Source organism: Urocitellus parryii, chromosome 4 (genome assembly GCF_045843805.1).
Source record: "Urocitellus parryii isolate mUroPar1 chromosome 4, mUroPar1.hap1, whole genome shotgun sequence".
Lineage (NCBI taxonomy): Eukaryota > Metazoa > Chordata > Mammalia > Rodentia > Sciuridae > Urocitellus > Urocitellus parryii.
Window position 1 is genome coordinate 159,708,330 of NC_135534.1, and position 15,649 is coordinate 159,723,978.

The window sequence follows — 15,649 nt, forward strand, 5'->3', positions numbered from 1 at the left end:
CTTGTTTTGTGATCCATTCTACTAGCCTGTGTCTCTTAATTGGTGAGTTTAAGCCATTAACATTTAGGGTTATTATTGAGATGTGGTTTGTTCTTCTATCCATAATTGTTTATTGATGTTACTAAACCTGATTTGTTATCCTCTTTGACTACTTTCCCCCCTTTACTGTCCTACCTCCCATTGTTGGTTATCAATGTTAGTTTCCATTTCCTCTTCCTGTAATGTTTTGCCAAGGATTTTTTGAAGAGATGGTTTTCTAGCTGCGAATTCTTTTAACTTTTGTTTATCGTGGAAGGTTTTAATTTCATCTTCTAACCTGAAGCTTAATTTCGCCGGATACATGATTCTTGGTTGGAGCCCATTGTCTTTCAGTGTTTGAAATATGTTATTCCAGGATCTTCTAGCTTTCAGAGTCTGTGTTGAGAGATCAGCTGTTATCCTGATTGGTTTACCCCTAAATGTAATCTGCTTTCTTTCTCTTGCAGCTTTTAAAATTCTCTCCTTATTCTGTATGTTGGACATCTTCATTATAATGTGTCTAGGTGTGGATCTCTTATGATTTTGCACATTCGGCGTCCTGTAGGCTTCTAGGATTTGGGATTCTGTCTCAATCTTCAATTCTGGGAAGTTTTCTCGTATTATTTCACTGAATAGACTGTTTATTCCTTTGGCATGGAGCTCTGTGCCTTCCTGTATCCCAATGACTCTTAAATTTGGTCTTTTGATATTGTCCCATAATTCTTGGATGTTCTGCTCATGGTTTCTTAGCAGACTTGCTGAGCTGTCTATGTTCTTTTCCAGCTGAAATACTTTGTCTTCATTGTCTGATGTTCTCTCTTCTAAGTGATCTACTCTGCTGGTAGTATTCTCAATTGAGTTTTTAAGTTGGTTTATTGTTTCCTGCATTTCTAGAATTTCTATTTGTTTGTTTTTTATTACTTCTATCTCCCTGTGAAATTGATCTTTTACTTCCTGGATTTGTTTGTCAATGTGATCTTTCATTGTCTGATTTTGCTGTCTCATGTCTTCCTTGAGACTCCAGATCATCTGAAGCATATATATCCTGAACTCTTTATCTGATATTCCATCTGTTGCAGCTATTACCTCTTCTAAAGTTGAGTTGACCTGCATTGCTTGTGGTCCTTTCTTTCCTTGTCTTTTCATACTGCTCGCGTTTCTTTCTGCTTGGTGCAACTGTTGTGTTTTTGAAATTTACCCCCTATTTATTTATGTTGCTCTTGTATAGTTGGAAAGTCTCCCTTGCAGGGTGGGTAGTGGCTGTGCTCCTCCTCTAATTATGGTGGTCTATCTATCACGCTGATCGGTCACAGGTCTGCCCCCCCTGCGGGCACAGGAGGCGGCTTTGCTCTGCCCCCACTCCAATTGTGGTAACGTAACTACCACGCCCTGGGGTCGTAGGTCCTGATCTGGATGTGGGTGGCGGCTCTGCTGGGTCCCCACTCCAATTGGTGTGACGAGTCTACCACGCTGGCATACTTCTAGGCCGGTGGGTCACAGTTCTGCACAGCCCCCACTCCCAATGGGAGTACCTGACTACCTCTCCAACGGGTCGCTGGGCCCCCTCCGGACCCGGGCGGCGACCCTGCTCCGCCCCCACTCCAACCAGTGTGACGCAACTGCCTCGGTGTTACGTGTCCACCACTCTGGCAAGCTACCTGGCCTGTCTTGTCAGTAGGCCGCAGGTCTGCCTGCACGCTCTGCACAGCCCCTACTCCAAATGAGGTTACTTGGCTACCGCTTCGCGGGGCCGCTGGTCCTATTCTAGGCGTGGGCGGCTACTCTCTTCAGACCCAGCTGCGTTTGGGGTGTCATGCTACCACGCCGGCGGGACACTTGGCCTGCTCTGGGTGCAGGTGGAAGCTCCACTCTGCCCCCACAGCACCCAACAGGACCCTGACTGAGAGGCAGACACCGCTGGTTCCCTAGCCTTGGGTCAAAGCAGCTTCGGTAGCCAGAACCCGCCTCTCCTATCTCGATACACTCTCCGCTGGGAGCTGGCTCCAGCGAGCGACCCCCACGGGTTCCCTAGCCCCGGGCCAAAACTGTTCCGGGAGTCAGAACCCAGTCGCCCCTAGCTCAGCGCACGCTCCACTTGGAGCTGGCCTCCACCGGCAGTCTCCGCAGTTTCCTCAGACCTGGGCCAGGTTAGCCCCGGGAACCAGAATCCAGCTGCTCAGTGCCCGGTACACGCCTTGCCAGGCATGAGCCTCTAGGAGTATTCTCCACAAGATCCCCAGTCCCGAGCCTGAGCTAGAAATCTGTCTGCTAGACGCAGGCAACTACCAGCCTGAAATCACCTGTTCCGTCGCTGGATGAGCTGAGATCAATAGAACATGGGGATGATTACATCATCTCTCCGAAATGGCGGCTGCTGTCCTCCTCTGTGGTCCGACCGGTGTCTGGAACCCAACTGGACCGCTTCTCTCCTCTGTCTGAAAGCTGGAACTCAGCACTAAGCGCTGCCAAAGTCCTAGCGCCAAACCGCTAGAGGCACTTCACAGACTCAGGCCTGCGGAGCCTGGTCTGGCCGCCTCCAAGCCGGCTGGGGGTGGGGTGGGGTGGTAGGAATGTGGATCCTATTGCTGGACCGCCGGAGGCCGTTCACAGACTCAAGCCTGTGGGGCCCAGTCTGGCCTCCGCCCGCGGCCGGCGGGGTTGTGTCCCTGGTCCGCTTGCTCCGAACTGGCTGGGGGTGGGGTGGGGTGTTAGGAGTGTGGATCCTAGCACCAAGCCGCTAGAGTCAGTTCACAGACTCAGGCCTGCGGGGCCCAGTAGGTTCCTATGTTCGCTGCAGTTCAGCGGCGGCCGGCGGGATTGTGTCCCTGATCTGCCTTGCACCGAGCCGGCTGGGGGTGGGGTGGTAGGAATGTGGATCCTATCGCTGGACCGCCAGAGGCCCTTCACAGACTCAAGCCTGCGGGGCCCAATCTGGCCGCTGCCCCTGGCCAGCCGGCGGGGTTGTGTCCCTGGTCCGCTTTGCTCCGAACTGGCTGGGGGTGGGGTGGGGTGTTAGGAGTGTGGATCCTAACACCAAGCCGCTAGAGTCAGTTCACAGATTCAGGCCTGCGGGGACCAGTAGGTTCCTATGTTCGCTGCAGTTCAGCGGCGGCCGGCGGGATTGTGTCCCTGATCTGCGATGCACCGAGCCGGCTGGGGGTGGGGTGGTAGGAATGTGGATCCTATCGCTGGACCGCCAGAGGCCCTTCACAGACTCAAGCCTGGGGGGCCCAGTCTGGCCGCCGCCCGTGGCCAGCCCGCGGGGTTGTGTCCCTGGTCCGCTTTGCTCCGAACTGGCTGGGGGTGGGGTGGGGTGTTAGGAGTGTGGATCCTAGCACCAAGCCGCTAGAGTCAGTTCACAGACTCAGGCCTGCGGGGCCCAGTAGGTTCCTATGTTCGCTGCAGTTCAGCGGCGGCCGGCGGGATTGTGTCCCTGAACTGCGATGCACCGAGCCGGCTGGGGGTGGGGTGGTAGGAATGTGGATCCTATCGCTGGACCGCCAGAGGTCGTTCACAGACTCAAGCCTGCGGGGCCCAGTCTGGCCGCCGCCCGTGGCCGGCCGGCGGGGTTGTGTCCCTGGTCCGCTTTGCTCCGAACTGGCTGGGGGTGGGGTGGGGTGTTAGGAGTGTGGATCCTAGCACCAAGCCACTAGAGTCAGTTCACAGATTCAGGCCTGCGGGGCCCAGTAGGTTCCTATGTTCGCTGCAGTTCAGCGGCGGCCGGCGGGATTGTGTCCCTGATCTGCGATGCACCGAGCCGGCTGGGGGTGGGGTGGTAGGAATGTGGATCCTATCGCTGGACCGCCAGAGGCCCTTCACAGACTCAAGCCTGGGGGGCCCAGTCTGGCCGCCGCCCGTGGCCAGCCCGCGGGGTTGTGTCCCTGGTCCGCTTTGCTCTGAACTGGCTGGGGGTGGGGTGGGGTGTTAGGAGTGTGGATCCTAGCACCAAGCCGCTAGAGTCAGTTCACAGACTCAGGCCTGCGGGGCCCAGTAGGTTCCTATGTTCGCTGCAGTTCAGGGGCGGCCGGCGGGATTGTGTCCCTGATCTGCCTTGCACCGAGCCGGCTGGGGGTGGGGTGGTAGGAATGTGGATCCTATCGCTGGACCGCCAGAGGCCGTTCACAGACTCAAGCCTGCGGGGCCCAATCTGGCCGCTGCCCCTGGCCAGCCGGCGGGGTTGTGTCCCTGGTCCGCTTTGCTCCGAACTGGCTGGGGGTGGGGTGGGGTGTTAGGAGTGTGGATCCTAGCACCAAGCCGCTAGAGTCAGTTCACAGATTCAGGCCTGCGGGGCCCAGTAGGTTCCTATGTTCGCTGCAGTTCAGGGGCGGCCGGCGGGATTGTGTCCCTGATCTGAGATGCACCGAGCCGGCTGGGGGTGGGGTGGTAGGAATGTGGATCCTATCGCTGGACCGCCAGAGGCCCTTCACAGACTCAAGCCTGGGGGGCCCAGTCTGGCCGGCGGGGTTGTGTCCCTGGTCCGCTTTGCTCCGAACTGGCTGGGGGTGGGGTGGGGTGTTAGGAGTGTGGATCCTAGCACCAAGCCGCTAGAGTCAGTTCACAGACTCAGGCCTGCGGGGCCCAGTAGGTTCCTATGTTCGCTGCAGTTCAGCGGCGGCGGGCGGGATTGTGTCCCTGATCTGCGTTGCACCGGGCCGGCTGGGGGTGGGGTGGTAGGAATGTGGATCCTATCGCTGGACCGCCAGAGGCCCTTCACAGACTCAAGCCTGCGGGGCCCAGTCTGGCCGCCGGGGTTGTGTCCCTGGTCCGCTTTGCTCCGAACTGGCTGGGGGTGGGGTGGGGTGTTAGGAGTGTGGATCCTAGCACCAAGCCGCTAGAGTCAGTTCACAGATTCAGGCCTGCGGGGCCCAGTAGGTTCCTATGTTCGCTGCAGTTCAGCGGCGGCCGGCGGGATTGTGTCCCTGATCTGAGATGCACCGAGCCGGCTGGGGGTGGGGTGGTAGGAATGTGGATCCTATCGCTGGACCGCCAGAGGCCCTTCACAGATTCAAGCCTGCGGGGCCCAGTCTGGCCGCCGCCCGTGGCCGGCCCGCGGGGTTGTGTCCCTGGTCCGCTTTGCTCCGAACTGGCTGGGGGTGGGGTGGGGTGTTAGGAGTGTGGATCCTAGCACCAAGCCACTAGAGTCAGTTCACAGATTCAGGCCTGCGGGGCCCAGTAGGTTCCTATGTTCGCTGCAGTTCAGCGGCGGCCGGCGGGATTGTGTCCCTGATCTGCGATGCACCGAGCCGGCTGGGGGTGGGGTGGTAGGAATGTGGATCCTATCGCTGGACCGCCAGAGGCCGTTCACAGACTCAAGCCTGCGGGGCCCAGTCTGGCCGCCGCCCGTGGCCAGCCCGCGGGGTTGTGTCCCTGGTCCGCTTTGCTCCGAACTGGCTGGGGGTGGGGTGGGGTGTTAGGAGTGTGGATCCTAGCACCAAGCCGCTAGAGTCAGTTCACAGACTCAGGCCTGCGGGGCCCAGTAGGTTCCTATGTTCGCTGCAGTTCAGGGGCGGCCGGCGGGATTGTGTCCCTGATCTGCCTTGCACCGAGCCGGCTGGGGGTGGGGTGGTAGGAATGTGGATCCTATCGTTGGACCGCCAGAGGCCGTTCACAGACTCAAGCCTGCGGGGCCCAGTCTGGCCGCTGCCCCTGGCCAGCCGGCGGGGTTGTGTCCCTGGTCCGCTTTGCTCCGAACTGGCTGGGGGTGGGGTGGGGTGTTAGGAGTGTGGATCCTAGCACCAAGCCGCTAGAGTCAGTTCAGGGACTCAGGCCTGCGGGGCCCAGTAGGTTCCTATGTTCGCTGCAGTTCAGCGGCGGCAGGCGGGATTGTGACCCTGATCCGCGTTGCGGAGATTCACTCGCCTGGGACCAACTGACCCCTCCCACAGACTTACTAGTTATCGGCAGGTCTCCTTTCAGTGGAAAATTGTTAGAAGTTCCTCAGCATGTCCCATGCAAGTGTATTTATGTGTCTCTCTGATCCCGTTACTGCGGAGGTATAGAAAATGCTGCCTGCTCGCCGGCCGCCATGTTGGATCTGCCCGTCATTTTCTCTTGTGACATTTAATAATTAAGCAGCAATGTCTTAAAAATATGCAAAAATCTTGACCTGTTAAAAAAATGCTAAAATGGGCTTCATCGAAATTTAAAACTTTTCTTCTTTGAAAGATACATCTGAAGAAAAAAGGCAGGCCATACATACAACATGAAAAATATTTATAAAATTAATCTGATATAAAGCTTGCATTCAGAATATATAGAGGACTCTTAAAACACATTTAGTAAGACAGCCCAATTAAAATAGGACAAAAAATTTGAAGGGACACTTCATAACAGAACATACATAAGTGACCAATAAGCACATGAAGAGATGTTAACCATTACTAGATGTCAGGAAAATGCATATTCAAGCCACAGTGAAATACTACTACATTTCCATTTGATAGTGAAAGTTAAAAAGATGAACAGTATTAAGTGTTGGTGACAATGGCGAGCAGCTGGAGCCCTTGGATGATGATGGTCGGAATGCAGATTGGAAAACAGTAAGGTACTGTTTATAAGATGAACATAAATTTTCCATGTAAACTTAGCAATCCAACTCCATGGTGTTTGTTGAAGAGAGATAACCTGTCCATACAGACTTTTATGTAGAAGTGTATATCAGTGTTATTCATAATAGTTCCAGCTGGACACAACCTGATCATGGTATATCCATGTTATGAATATTGTTTAATACTAAAAAGAACAAAACACTAACATGTGAAAATATCTGTTGAATTTTAAGAAAACTTAAAAAAGTTATGCTGAAGGAAAGAGGTCAAATTCCAAAGACCAAATGCTGTCTGAATCATTTCAATGAAATTCTGTAATTTCTAAAACTAGTGGTAGGAAGAAGATCAGGGATTTCCTGGACTGGGAGTTTGGCTGACAGTGTAACTACAGAAGAGTACCAGGAAACTTTCCAGTGATGGTGTTGTTGTATCTCAAATGTAGTGGTGGTAACAAGATTGTATCAATTACAAAACTTAAACTTTACAGTTAAAATAAATGACTCAAAACTTATTATCTTAATTGCACTTAGGTTGTGAAAATATAAATTATACCCTAATAAAGTAAAAACTTCTAAAAATATATAGCCTCTTTGTGGTTATCTCATTTGCTTCTACTAATGAAGCATTCTGTGGTGTTTCTCAATTAAATATGATAAAGGATTACTTTTCTAAGCATTTTAATACTCTTATTTATTTACTAGTCATTATGTGGCTAGAGAGTTTGGAAAGAGGTTACATTTTTCTTCTCTGTTTTATAATAAATCCTATTTACCCAATCTGTATACTCTTTTTCATTTTCCAAGAGAATTATTTCTGCCTGTCACCAAAAGACTGAACAGATTTATAGAGTACATTTCCTGAAAGCTTTATAATGTTAAAGAAAATCAACATTTGTTTTTATTTTAAAGGATCTCTCTCATGTGCTGATCCTTAGACCAGCCTGTGAAATAGGACTGTGGTGCCCGTCATGCATGACTGTTGAGAAGACAAATTGAAATGATCTGTGTCGGACAGGACGCAGCCGTGCTATGTCCAGTGTTGTGCTCTGTTGGCTAGTGGGCTTCTCCTATGGTTTTCTCAGCACCCCAAGGACAAGGAGTGTTTTGAAATGTTTACTTGAAAAGTTTTATTTACTGTGGCTATTTTATTTTTTCTTTTATATACTATTGCTGTGTCTTTAAAATGAAAGTTCTGTTATGCAAACATGCAGATAATTTTTAACACATCATTGAGGACTCATTAGAATATTGTTTTCCTTTCAGTATTTTGCCTCTTATAATTGATAGTATTTTAATTTTTTTAGAAACTATTTCTAAGGAAGAATGTAAATAAAGGAAAGCTTCCTTTTAGAGGTTTATCTAAATATGCACAAATTCTAAGTAAAAGCCTACATTTAAATTTATATATGTAATTATAGAATCTTATAAAAATTACAAATTGAAAAATATTTTTGTTTTTTACCTGGAGGAGATTGTTTAAAAAATGTTATTAAGCTTCTATAAGGGAATCTTTTTTTTAAGTTGGCTGCTGATTATTTTATCAGTTTTCCAATATTAATAACTCTGTGCTAGATTTGAATGAGTATTACATTTTAACTTTCTAATTCCCACTGGTGTGTCCAAGAAAATAGCTTTTCCAGTCCCTCTGAACATAAACTCAATCATCATTTCCACAGTGCTTCTGCAGTATGTTTGCTTATGGTAGCAGGTAAGGGAAAACCAAACATGCTTTGAATTTAGTTTCTTGTTTTCTAATGATCTGAAGTTACAAACTGCATCTCTAAGTTGACTTGTAAAAGAAACTTAGTTTTTTAAAATAGGGAATATTCTCTAATAAGCAATATATTTTTGTTTCTCCTATGTGCAAAACACTCTGCTAGATGCTGTGAAGTAAGATTAACAGTTGGTACTTAGCAAGTTCTCATTATATATCAGATGCTATGCTGAATGCTACATATGGTTGATTTCATTTAAGGCTACCATAGCTCTATGAGAGAGGCCTTGTTTGTTGCACATACCCATATACACACATTTTAACATTTGAACAAACTTCTGATTTAGGAAGATGAAAGTGGTAGAGCTGGGATTCACATTCAGACCATAGAGGTGTTGTTCTTACCTCTCACAATTAACACTCCTCATCTGTATAGAATAAGCATAACAAAATAGTTGGTGGCAAAGGTTAAATTAAGTGATGTTATAAAGCCTTTGGCACCATGTAGAAGCACTTAATAATAGTAATTAGTGTGGCTATCCTTGGGGAGGGATTGCAAAGATGAAATATTGCATATAAAGCATTTAGCACAGAGTAGAGAATTCAGAGTGTGGCATTTTAGCACTCAAAGAGGCATCTTTTAAAATTAGACCTTGAAAATTGACTTCTTACATAGATCAGTACTTGGAAAAAAGAGCATGATCAAGATGAGGAGAAGGCAAGCTCAGTGGTATTGAGATGGGGTTAAGGACTAAGTAGTCGGCTTAGCTACATTAAGATGCACAGGAAGTTGGAAACTGGGTTTGAAAGGAATTTGGGGCACATCTTTACATATCTGGAGTGCCAGGCAAAGGAGTTTGGTTTTGTTCTTATGGAAAGTAAGTATGCTGATCTTTAACTCACTCAGTGATACAGTGTTAGCTTTTTAGCATAGGTAGATTCATTCTTTAGAAACTTGAGAGAGAGTGTTCCCTTGGAATATTTTATTGTTGCCATTATTATTTAGTAAATTCATGTCCCGAAATGTACTGAGATATAGTGCCTCAGAAAGTTGCTTAGAAAAATAAGTCATAGTCTTCTTTCAGATAGCTTCTCAGGATTTAAAATTTTTGTGTTGACAGATTTCAGATATTATCTTAAGTCTGTCTTTTGGTAAAGGTGGAATGTTCAAAGGAGTTTCCTGTGATGCATGATGAAAGCAACTTCTGGAAAGGGCTGGCAGTGTAGTTTGCATCCTACACCCAGAAGCAAAGTGCTATAGAATTTTCATCACATCAGTCCAGTTTTTCCAAAATCACTGCAGTGAGATCTAGATGCAAAGAGCACATCTCTGTCAAGGGTTTTGATTTACTGAGTATAATCCTGCTTCCTGATATTGTATGTTAGCATATGTGTAAGAATAAATATGTTGGGCTGGGGCTGTAGCTCAGTGGTGGAGCACCTGCCTAGCATGTGTGAGGTACTAGGTTTGATTCTTAGCACTGCATAAAAAAAATAAAGGTACTGTGTCCATCTGCAACTTTTAAAAAAGAAGAAAAATGTCAATATAAGCTTTTATTCCATTTTTGCTTAACTCAAGCATTCATGAGGCTCTTTAGTATACATTTTTTTCTTTCTTTTTTTTTTAAATATTTATTTATTTTTTAAGTTTTCGGCAGATACAACATCTTTGTTGGTATGTGGTGTTGAGGATTGAACCCGGGCCGCACGCATGCCAGGCGAGCGCGCTACCGCTTGAGCCACTTCCCCAGCCCAGTATACATTTTTTTCAAAGACACTGTTACAAACTATGTTTTGGATTAAACTCACTTTCCTTCATAAATATTGCATCCTGATTCAATCAAAATGTTTTTATTTTCAGTACAATTTAAATGAAAAAGTAATAATTGTATGGTAAGTTACCAAGTGTATGATATTTGAAAGGGCAGTGGGAAATGCCATGAAACTCACTTTTTCTACTTCAATTGAAAAATAAATTAGTCTACCAAATGGTATTTAACTAAGTTGGCTTGACTGGACATCACTCAAACGATGCAATGCAGGCAATCTTTCTTATCTCCCTCTCTGCCTCTCTCCCTCCCTCCCTTCCTTTCTTCCTTTTTTCCTTTCCTCCCTCTATTTCTCCCTAGGGTGTTTTGTTACTAGCTATATTCCAGCCCTTTTAAATATCTGGGACACTTCATGAACTTGAGTGTCTCCTTGCACAGTGGCCATGCTCATCTTTTATGTCATTCTAATTTTAGTATAAATGCTGTCAAAGTAAGCACTAAATTTTTCTTTTAATAAAAACATATATAAGTCATCATTTTGAGGATGGGGAAAATAGTCAGTGGTATGAGTGTTAATATTCTTTTTCTCAGAGAAGTCATAATACATTTTCTTGCTATGCCTGGATATTAGATAAACATTTCAAACCAATTTGTTATACATCTGTTGCGACAGAAATTAAGAAGAGAAATCATAGTTAATAGTTTTGACAGGTTTGTTGTACCAAAATGGTATTTAATATGTCCTGATGTTCTATATAGAAAAATGTAGAATAGTGCTCATGATTTAATATAAAATAAAAATCTTCATAACCACCAGTTTTTATTTAATATTCCATATATCTCTAATATACTGACAAGGACATTTTCCCTGGAGAGAGTAAAGTTGATATCATACCAACTCTGATAAGAAGTTAAACTAAAAACAACAGTTGATGATGTTATTTTCATTTATATTCTCAACTTAGTTATAGAATATTTCAGGTGTTATATATTAATACATAATAACTACAGTGTGATCAGTTCCAGGATTTTACTTAAACTAGGTATAAATGACATCTTGTGACAATTTGAAATGTACAGTGGAAAATGGCCCACATTTTCCTCAGACCTTAATAATCATGTTGCTCTTACAGATTGGTTGAAGAGTATTGGAGGTGAGATTCACTTGATGTTTTCATGGCCAATGAACTGAAGCATATTTTTGTAAAATCACAAGTAAATAGCAACATGAAAGATAAAGAAGTCCTGAATCCATGGAATATTCTCTCTTGTTTGGAAATATTATTAATATGTTAGATTCCTTATGGTGCTTCTTTCTTTTAGAGTGTTTGAGTCTTACACTCCCGTGTTAGGGGTGTCCATTACAGAGTCCCTTCTCTGGTCACCCTGATGTCCTAGTTATAGAACCATGACTTCCCTCAGGCCTGAATTCTGACATCTGTAACTGACCTCAGACATTTTCTCTGGTTCACCCCTTTTCTGTATGCATGTGCCCATATGTGCATGGGTGCATATGTGCATGTGTTGTGTAAGTGTATGAGAAGGAAGTAGAACATGCATTCTGTTTCTTGACTTTGCTTCTTGATACTTCTTTTAACTGTTCTTAATTACTGTAACATAATATCTGGCAGGATAAGCCCCTTCTAACTTTGGCTTTATTTTCTTCAAATACTGTCTCAGCTATTAATTCCCCCTCCCATGCACATTTTTAGAATTAACTTTCAAGCACCATCAAATTCCTGATGAGATATTATAGGAAATGCTCTGGAGATATAAATTAATTTTAGGGATCATTGGCATTTTTAAAATGTTAATTTATTCTGTCCATAAGCATCTTCTGTATTTATTCAGAGATTTTAAAATGTCCTTTAAGATTTTAAGTTTCCATTGAGAATTTTGTGCAGTCTTTAACAGGTTAATTCCTAGATACATTTTTTTTTTGCCATGCCTGAAGGATTATTTTTTGTTTTTATTTTTGCTTAGTGCCATATTTTCCTGATTGGTTATTATAATACAGAAAAATTGTATTGATTTGATGTATATTGGTTGTGTCCCTGATAACTTGGCTAAACTCTCCTATTAATGTTCTCTGTTACCTTATTGGCTGGATTTCTTTGTTTGATTTCTAGCAGTCTGTGGGTAATGAATTCTTTCAGCTTTTATTTTCTTAAAGAAGTCTTCATTTTGCCATAGTATTCGAGGATTTACTGCTGGGTAAACAATTCTAAGGTGATTGTTTTTCCTATCAGCACTTTAAAGGTGCCATTTTGATATTTCCAGCATCCTTTCATTTTATTATTTCACTTGTTTTAAATTTCTAAGAATGTTTCTCACTCATTACTTCCATAGTTTTATCCAATCTCTTTTTTTAAAAAATTAATAATTTTTTGAACCTTTATTTTATTTTTATGTGGTGCTGAGGATCAAACCCAGTGCCTCATGCATGCTAGGTGAGCACTCTTCCTCTGAGATGCAATCTGAGTCCCCAGTTTTATCCAGTCTTAAATGGTGTGAGGCAGTGATCCCTTTCTCCTGCCCTGAAATCCTGCCTGAGGCTATTCTAAACTATTAGTCTGTCTAAGCTCTACTTGGTGGTTTAGTAATCAATTCAGTTAATTGGTTTTCCTGTTCTCTGATATCTACCTTTGTTTTTATTCCCTGAATTCTCATTTCTAATTCTTCTCTTGGTGAGTATTTACTTAAGTTAATGGCTTATTATTTTAGTCATTATTTGCTGGGAAACATTTAAATTCTTATGGTTTTAGATGTATCTCATAAAGTTTGGCATTCCTTCTCATCATGCTTTAAGGATTTTGTAGTTTCTCTTATTATTTCTTTTGTAAGTCATTATTGGGCATTATTTTTACATAGTACATATCTAGTTTTTTAGATTTCAGATTATAGAATATCTTCTATTTACCTTTTATTATTTGTTCCTGCCTTTATTATATTGAAATAAGAACATAATCTGATTCATGTTTTAAATAACTTTAGAGATTTCCCTTTGGGTCTGTGAATGACCAGGTTCATGAATGCTAAGAATAAAAATAGGTTGTTTTTCTAAAATTCTAAAGAAATCATTTGAAGTACATCACTATAAGTAGGATATTTACATCCTCATTTCTGAGAGGAGTGTCTTCATATTATATCCAATAAAACATTTATTTAAATCTTGTGTTTCTCTGGGGAGCATAGTAAATTATCCAATGAAAATAGTTTATTTATTCTAGAAGATCTGTTATTTATTTTTACATTTTGTGGTCACATTTTTAGGTACACATCCCTCTGTGAGTGTTATATTTTTGTTTCAGACACAGTTCCTTTTACAAGTACATAAATTCTGTTTGTTCTTTTTTTCTTACCTGGGGAAGTGAACCCAGGGGTGCTCTACTATTGAGCTACATCTCTACCCCTTTCCATTTTATATTTTAGACAGGGTCTTGCTAAGTTTCTGAGGCTGGCCTCAAACTTGTGATCCTTCTGCCACAGCCTCCTGAGTTGCTGGAATAACAGGCATGTGCCATTGTGCCTGGCCCATCTGTTCCTGATGATGTTTTTGGTTTTACATTCTATTGTCTGATAATAAAATTGCCTCACTGGCTTTCTTTGAGTTTCTTACAAAATATCTTTCATGCTTTCATGTTGACTGTTTGAGTCATGATTTTTTAAGAAATCCTAGGATTGAGGAGTGGCTCAATAATAGAGTGCTTTCCTTGTATACATGAGGCCTTAGTTTCAATCCCCAATAACATTAAAAAAATAAATAGATAGATAGATAAATAAAATAAATAAAATAAGATTCAATTTGAGAAATCTATTGGTAGTACGTTTCATTCATTTACTTTAATTGTGATTTCTGTTCTACCAGGCTTGTTTTTGCCATATGATTTTATGTTTTCTAATTACTATACCTGTTTTATTCCTTGATTGCTTTGATTTCTTCCTTTCTCCCTTCCTGTGGAAACTCTTTAAATCAGATGTTATTCTTTGTTTTCCTCAGTTCTGGAAAAATTGGGGGGATTATTTGTTCAGTCCTTTTTTTTTTTTTTAATCCATGTGTTTTTCTCTATTCTTTTGAGACTCCTTGTCCCACTCCTCTAGCCTCCACATCTCCTACATTGAATCTCCTTCTCCCTCTTCTGGGCACTCTCTGGAATCTTTGTCTATCTCCATGCTCCAACACTAGCTAGGCTGTTGGAGCTGCCTTCTCTCACCAGTGGTGTTTGTGCCCCTCAGAGGCCTCAGGCTTCTCTGAACTCATGTTTAATCCCCTAGAACTTTGACCTGCTGCTGCGGTTTGAATGTGTCTCCTCCTAGATTCGAGTTTTGCCAATGTGATCATATTAAGAGGTGGGCCTTTAAGGGGTGATGAGGCTGTGAAGGCCCCTCTTTTCATGAACAGGGTTAAGACTTTTATAAGACAGACTTCTGGCAGGTGGTGGCAGCACATGATAATCCCAGAGACTTGGGAGGCTGAGGCAGGAGAATTGTTAAATTTGAAGCTAACCTGAGCTACACAGTGAAGCCCTAGCTCAAAAAAATGAAGTGAATATAAAAAGGGCTGGGGATGTAGCTCAGTGGTAAAGTATCCCGAGGTCAATCCCCAGTATGAACGAATGAACAGATGAGTGAATACATACTTATATACATAAGTAAGATGGACTTTGAGCTTGTTCTTCTCTGTTTTCCACCTTCTACTGGGCAAGGATGCAGAGTTCCCTCCCCTTGCCCCAGGATGCAGCACTCACCAAATGAACCTACTGATGCCTTGAATTTGGACTTCTCAACTAGAACTGTGAAAAAATAAATTTGTGATCCATATAACTTACCTAGTCTCTTGTATTCTGGACTCATATACCTTTCTTTGGTTATTATGTCTGCCTGGGACTAGAAAACTTTGATAGAAAAAAAAAACCAAGAAAATCCGGTTGATTTTCATTATCTGTCATTATAGGATAGTTCATTACAGATCAAGGAACAGAGATATAGAGTATGAAGATCTACGCAAGACATCAGAGAACAGAATCCATTGTGTTAAAAATGAATTGTGTTAAAAATAGTAAAAATAAGAATACATCCTGACCATTCGGAGAGCTGTGCTGGAGAAACATGTTTTCATATTATTTTCTCACTGGTGGCTGAGATTGAGAACCACTTAGCCTTTCTCTAAGAGAGAAATAAGGCCTTCTCTGGAGCAAACCTGTGTGATTATATGAGAAAATTAACTTGAAGTAAGTTAGGTGTCTCAGGTAGGAAGAAAGGACATTCTCAGTCACCGGGTTGTTTCTGTGTCTTGCCCTCCAGGGTGGGCACCATCCACCATCCGTGGTATTCTCACTGAGTTCCTGAGGTGTAGGTAGACACCGTACTCATTTCCCAGCAGGACTAGAGAGAGGCTGACTGAAGGTGGCAGCAGCAAGTTGCAGCCCCTTGCCAGCTTCTGGATGCTCCAGGCCATGATTGCAGGAGTCATGCTGTTGGAGAGGGCACATCCCTGGGCCGTGCTGAGTGACAGGGCTTGAGGAAAGACCCATGTGCTGAAATGACCTTTGCTCAGAGGAACTTAACTAGGGGAAGCCTGAAGGGTGCTAGCAGTTCATT

At 43.9% G+C, this 15,649-nt stretch overlaps 1 protein-coding gene and 1 non-coding gene across 2 annotated transcripts in view; one reads left to right on the forward strand and one right to left on the reverse strand.

The window, feature by feature from the left end:
• Sh3gl2 (SH3 domain containing GRB2 like 2, endophilin A1) overlaps positions 1-15,649 on the forward strand; it is a 215,753-nt gene that overhangs the window by 65,850 nt on the left and 134,254 nt on the right. The window lies entirely within an intron of this gene.
• LOC113189003 (U6 spliceosomal RNA) lies at positions 10,443-10,546 on the reverse strand. The gene has a single exon (XR_003301602.1). It is a non-coding gene; the product is annotated as a U6 spliceosomal RNA (small nuclear RNA).